Source organism: Littorina saxatilis, linkage group LG16, assembly GCF_037325665.1.
Source record: "Littorina saxatilis isolate snail1 linkage group LG16, US_GU_Lsax_2.0, whole genome shotgun sequence".
Lineage (NCBI taxonomy): Eukaryota > Metazoa > Mollusca > Gastropoda > Littorinimorpha > Littorinidae > Littorina > Littorina saxatilis.
This window is the reverse complement of record NC_090260.1, coordinates 13,675,754-13,681,932: the sequence shown is the minus strand read 5'-3', so window position 1 is coordinate 13,681,932 and position 6,179 is coordinate 13,675,754. Positions and strand designations below refer to the sequence as shown.

General features: G+C 44.0%; 1 long non-coding RNA gene across 1 annotated transcript in view; it reads left to right on the top strand.

The window, feature by feature from the left end:
* The first annotated feature begins 1,513 nt into the window (after positions 1-1,513).
* Positions 1,514-6,179, top strand: part of LOC138950452 (uncharacterized) — a 29,579-nt gene continuing 24,913 nt past the window's right edge. The window contains exon 1 of the long non-coding RNA XR_011450663.1: positions 1,514-1,777. This is a non-coding gene — a long non-coding RNA (uncharacterized lncRNA). The remainder of the gene's footprint in view (positions 1,778-6,179) is intronic.

Sequence of the window (6,179 nt, the reverse complement as noted above, 5' to 3'; positions counted from 1 at the left end):
CTGAAGCAGGTTTTTCAGCTCTCTTTGGCCATGGAATTGGATCAGCCTGCTGTTGATGAGCATGTCCATCATTCTGTTGTGTATGGGGATTTTGTCGATCCTCCTGCTGTTGATAATGGTTTTGCCCATCATCCTGCTGTCGTAGAGAACTCAAGATATTTTCTGTAACCAACGGCTGGCCAATGGGGACATCTACTGTTGAAGCTCTCTCCCTCGATGACTCGTCGTTTTCTGCTGTCGGAGCTTCCTCAGGAATGTTCAAGTCCTCTGGATTCAGTTGAGGTAAACTTTGAAGTATGCCGTCGAGAGGGTAATGGTCAGCGTTTGCTGTTGAAATGTTGATGTTTCTGTAATCTTCGTTGTTCTCTTTTAAATATGCCAAGGCATCGAGGATTTTTTGCCTCCTTACGTGAAAGCTGTTATCTGTGTTGAGCTGCCGTGGATCCTTTAGGATAACAAACGGCAGATCTTCTGGAAGTCTTGGTAGTGTGTCAGCGAGGGACTGTACATCTTGGTAAAATGATATGGTATGGCCCTTTGCCGCAGTACTTGTTCCTTTTTTGAAAACTGCAATGGTCGGGCAGATCATGGAAATGGCAGATTTTTCTACCTGTGTCAGATCAGAAAGACACGGTGGTGTTCTGCTTGGTGTTATGTTGTTGTTGGCAGCAAATTTTTCTCGTCTCGACTTGCCTTTGCATGGGGTGCAGGTATGGGTATCTTTGTCATTGGTTTTGCAGGCGTATTCTTCGGAACAGTTTCCGCATCTTCTGCTTGACAGTGCCTCAAGTTCAGAATACATTCGGTTTGCTGCCATTATAAGAGGGTTATTCTCGAAAATATTGAATGAAAAATCGTCTGCAGCAAGGTGTTGTAACTTTTCATCGTGGATCTGCAGAAGAATGTCCGCCTCAGTGGGAGCCGCTGCCTTTTGTGCTGATTCTTCAAAATCAATAGGCTCTTCATGAAAGTCCCTGTTGATATGTTTTTCACGGGCGGCCCTCCTTGATGCATTCAGCCTCTCCTTTTCCAAACTTCTGTAGTCCCTTTTCTGTCGAGTTTTCCTCATAGTGGCTTTGTTCTTCTCGCTTTCTTTCTCTCTTCTTGTATCATTCTCTCGAGCTAACTTCATGGCTGCTGTGTTCTTCTCGCGTTCTTTCTCTCTTCTTGAATCATTCTCCCGAGCTAACTTCATGGCTGCTGTGTTCTTCTCGCGTTCTTTCTCTCTTCTTGTATCATTCTCTCGAGCTAACTTCATGGCTGCTGTGTTCTTCTCGCGTTCTTTCTCTCTTCTTGAATCATTCTCCCGAGCTAACTTCATGGCTGCTGTGTTCTTCTCGCGTTCTTTCTCTCTTCTTGAATCATTCTCCCGAGCTAATTTCATGGCTGCTGTGTTCTTCTCGCGTTCTTTCTCTCTTCTTGAATCATTCTCCCGAGCTAATTTCATGGCTGCTGTGTTCTTCTCGCGTTCTTTCTCTCTTCTTGAATCGTTCTCTCTAGCTAACTTCATGGCTTCCCGCAGTGGGGCACTGCGGTTATGAAATTAAAGGCCCCTCCTGTTTTTGGAACCGCAGGAGCTTTCTAGTTTGCTGTTAGGTAGATTTTTGGTTCCTCTTTCCTGTCATGCTCTCTTTTTCTTCATGAATTCTTTTCCTTTTTCTGCCTTCTTGCTCATTCACCTGTATTTTTTCCAAAAATCTCTTCTCTTGCCGCTTGTCTCGCGATTCATGTATAGTTTAATCTGTTAGTGTTCTGATGTAAGTCCAGCAGTAGATAGGTTAAGCCTATTTTAACACACTGGAAACTGGTAATCTTCCAGTAGGTATTAATTTAGTTTTACTAAAGCCTGCTGGGACACAAGTAATGGGTTAGTGCATTTGTAAACAGGAATCGCTTGACAAGTGGCCCCCTTCATCCCCCCCTTCCTCGTCCTGATATGGCTCTGCGTAGTCGGCTGGACGTTAAGCAACAAATAAACAAACAAACAAATAATTTCATGGCTGCTGTGTTCTTCTTGCGTTCTTTCTCTCTTCTTGAATCGTTCTCTCTAGCTAACTTCATGGCTGCTGTGTTCTTCTCGCGTTCTTTCTCTCTTCTTGAATCATTCTCCCGAGCTAATTTCATGGTTGCTCTGTTCTTTTCGCGCTCCTCCTCTCTTTTAGAACTATCCTCCCGAATTCGTTTCATAGCTGTGGCACTCTGTTGGCTTGTTTGAACTTTGTAAGTGTCATTCATCCTTAATTTTTTAGATTTTGCGGCGGATGCAGAGTGTCGGCCTAATGACTTTTTGCGTTTTGTGGGATGTCGGGCCATGCTTATATCAAATAGTTGCAAAACGTCCACTCCTAACTTCTCTGCATACGGATTATTGCAGCTACGTGACACAAAGAGCGGCAAAGGTGCATGGAAGGGCAAGGCTGGCACCTCACCTCCAGTATACCAGTCTGGGGCTGTCTCAGAATCTTATGATGGAGGTGATCTAGTCCACTGTGTGGAATCCTCAAGTTTGACGTCATGAAAGATGTCATAACATTTTAAATTCAGCTCCTTGTGTAGAAGAGAATGATGTCATGAGTTTGACGTCATGAGTTTTGATTGTCTTCTTGACCTGGGTTTGACCTCCTTCTTTGTTATGACTTAGAAATTGGAAGCGCTTGTAACTGCCGTTGTCGATGTCGGATCAAAACGATTTATGTCTTAAAACCTTCCTGGGATCAATAACATTGCCTGTGCCAATTTTTGTTGTAGTCGAGTCAAAACTGTTTTAGGGGTCCTAACACACACACACACACACACACACACACACACACACACACACATCATTTGGTTGAAATCAACTCTAGTGTGGGACCAACCTAGCTTCGCTCGCTTCGCTTGGATTAATGAATTGCACAATCGTGATTGAATGAAGACAGTTTAACTTCATTAAAAATGAAGTAGAATTGCATTGTTTTCTAGCACTGTTCGACCAGCAATGCTTTTCGTGCCGTCAACAATGGTAGGCATTGTCGTCTGACAAATTCCGTTATATGTTTGTTGTTTTCCACAGAGCAAAAGGATGTTATTTGTTGCTATCGTAAAAAGAAATCAAACTATACTGGATCTTTCAAAGTGATTTCAATTAGCATTATTCGGATATCAAAACAAAGACATTTTTGAAGTATAGTACAATAATAAAATGTGCTGCCGACAGTTATAATCCAAGTATGTTTTGAAAATATTATGGTACAGAACATGTAAAATGGGCAGTATATGAACTCGGGTTTTTGTACAATTTTATTACTCCAAACCATCGACCAAATGCAGCTCCGAAACAAATAAAACCTCCACATTCGACGTTCACACGGTCTGTTTATACGTACGTATTAGCTGCAGGACAAAAGAGATCATTCTGACATAGTCTGCTTCTGTTACGTATACTCTTGTCAAAGTCAAATGCAGCTCACCTGACATAGTCGTTGGCCTCTGCGTTTGAGGATGATTTAATGGTGACCAGACGACTCCGTCCAACTCGGCAGGCTGCCTCCAGAGTTGCAACCTCCAACTTCAGCGCCGACTTGCAACATACCCTGGAGCAATTTTTTTTATTGGACCTGCACGGTTGGCCTAGTGGTAAGGCGTCCGCCCCGTGATCGGGAGGTCGTGGGTTCGAACCCCGGCCGGGTCATACCTAAGACTTTAAAATTGGCAATCTAGTGGCTGCTCCGCCTGGCGTCTGGCATTATGGGGTTAGTGCTACGACTGGTTGGTCCGGTGTCAGAATAATGTGACAGGGTGAGACATGAAGCCTGTGCTGCGACTTCTGTCTTGTGTGTGGCGCACGTTATATGTCAAAGCAGCACCGCCCTGATATGGCCCTTCGTGGTCGGCTGGGCGTTAAGCAAACAAACAAACAAACAAACAAAAGTTTTTGATTAGTGCTTTTGTGAACAAGAAACAAGTGGCTCTATCCCATCTCCCCCCCTTTCCTCGTCGCGATATAACCTTCGTGGTTGAAAACTGAACCATACTGATTTGGCCTATATGGTCCGCTGGACCCAAAAAGCAACAACTAACTCAACTGGACCATCCTGTTTTGGCCCATATGGTCCGCTGGACCCAAAAAGCAACAACTAACTACCTCAACTGGACCATCCCCACAGTGCTCAGCGGTGGCCTGTGTTTCACGTGCTTCTATCTTTAGCGACACAGCGTTGTCCCAGTCTCTGAAATCGTTGCATCCCATTTCATGAACTTTTGGGGAGATGGCTGATGCTTACTCTATGGTGTCGATCAAGTCCTGGAAGTTGTTTAGGACATGTGTGTGCGACATGGACTTCTGCACTGCGGCGTGGTCAGAATCTGCAGCCATGAATGTGTGACCTTTCTCCAAGAATCGAAGTTCGACTTCCTTGACAGTTGTTTTGTCTGAGTTTACAAGGAGAGCTAGAATTAAAAACAGCATCCAGTTCTTATTGTGGGCTGTACAATTGTCCACCCAAATTACAACCTGTTCAGCCGTTCCACCAAGATGTTTGATAGCAGCCTCGTAGGCTCTTGTGACGTCAGCTGCCGATCTTCCAGCCACGCCCTCATGCCAGACACATGTGGGTAACCAATAATTTGCAGTACTTGGCGATGTGTCAGTTCTGATTGATCGGTTTTGTAAAGGAAATAATTTGCTGATGAAAAAAAAAATCTGCGCAAAGATACTTTTTCACATCTATTCATTTATCTTCATTAGTTTCGCTTATTTACATTTTCATGCTCCCCCTCCCTTTCAAATAATCTGTCAAATGCATGTATCCAAAAACTTGGAAAATTTGAACCGATGGAAAAACACACTTGAATCATAATAAGTTTCAAAATATAAGTGCCAACATGGTGGACCTTCCTTTTAAGGCCGGACATGGGACTGTATAAGACTGAAAATCCACTTTCTTTAACTTGATTAGACCTTTGGTGGAAAACAAATGTTTCATTGCCAGCTTACTCAACTAACAGCATGCGATCTATGATCCCATCACAGTCACTCTCATTCCCCACATTCTATCAACTCTTCGTTTTCATTAAATGTATTCTGTTTGTAGCTCCAGAATTGTTGACACCGGAGATCTTCCATTCTGATTGCAATGACACCAGAGATTTGATTTACCGGCACGGTTGGCCTAGTGGTAAGGCGTCCGCCCCGTGATCGGGAGGTCGTGGGTTCGAACCCCGGCCGGGTCATACCTAAGACTTTAAAATTGGCAATCTAGTGGCTGCTCCGCCTGGCGTCTGGCATTATGGGGTTAGTGCTACGACTGGTTGGTGCGGTGTCAGAATAATGTGACTGGGTGAGACATGAAGCCTGTGCTGCGACTTCTGTCTTGTGTGTGGCGCACGTTATATGTCAAAGCAGCACCGCCCTGATATGGCCCTTCGTGGTCGGCTGGGCGTTAAGCAAACAAACAAACAAACAAACAAACCTTTCTATGAGCCTGTATTCACCCTCTGAACCTTCGTGGTTAAAAATGACGTTGAACACCAAATAAAGAAAGAATTCACCTTCTGAGAAATAGCAGTTTGCTGAGCCCGATGTCCTGAAGGTTTTGCCCTCCGCAATGAAGACCACGAAACCATCGCCTTTCTTTTCAGCTTCCTTAAATTCCTTCAAGGTGATGTCAACAAACGACCCAGTGCGTTTTGCGTTTTGCATTGCAATGAGAAGTAAGATGTGTCTTTGTATTTTGAGTGACATTTTCACTCGTTCCTTGTGACTCGTCAGAGACTTGTATTCCCCATAGAGGGAAAAGGCAGGGGCACTTGATATGTGAGAGCACATGTGCTGCCAGTTCAGAGATTCGTTTCTGTCGCGAAGTTTTCTCCTTTGGACTGCCTCCTGTGATCTTCCAAACTGACTTGAGACATCCATCCAAGGCTGATCGTAAAGCAGTAACATGGACGAAAGATGATTGCGTGGCTGTCAAGAAGTTAATGAAATGGGTGTATGCATGCAGCATATTTCGAACGGTGCACCAAGCTCTCGTTTCTAAAAAAACCCAACTCTGGCACATTTTGCAAACCATACCGAGACTAAAAAAAAAAAAAAAATATAAACTAAAAAGCCGACCAACCGATCCTGATTGTTTTGATCATGTTACCCTAAACCAACATATATTTTTGTTTGGCCTTAGTAAAGACCTTTGGTGGCAAGCTCT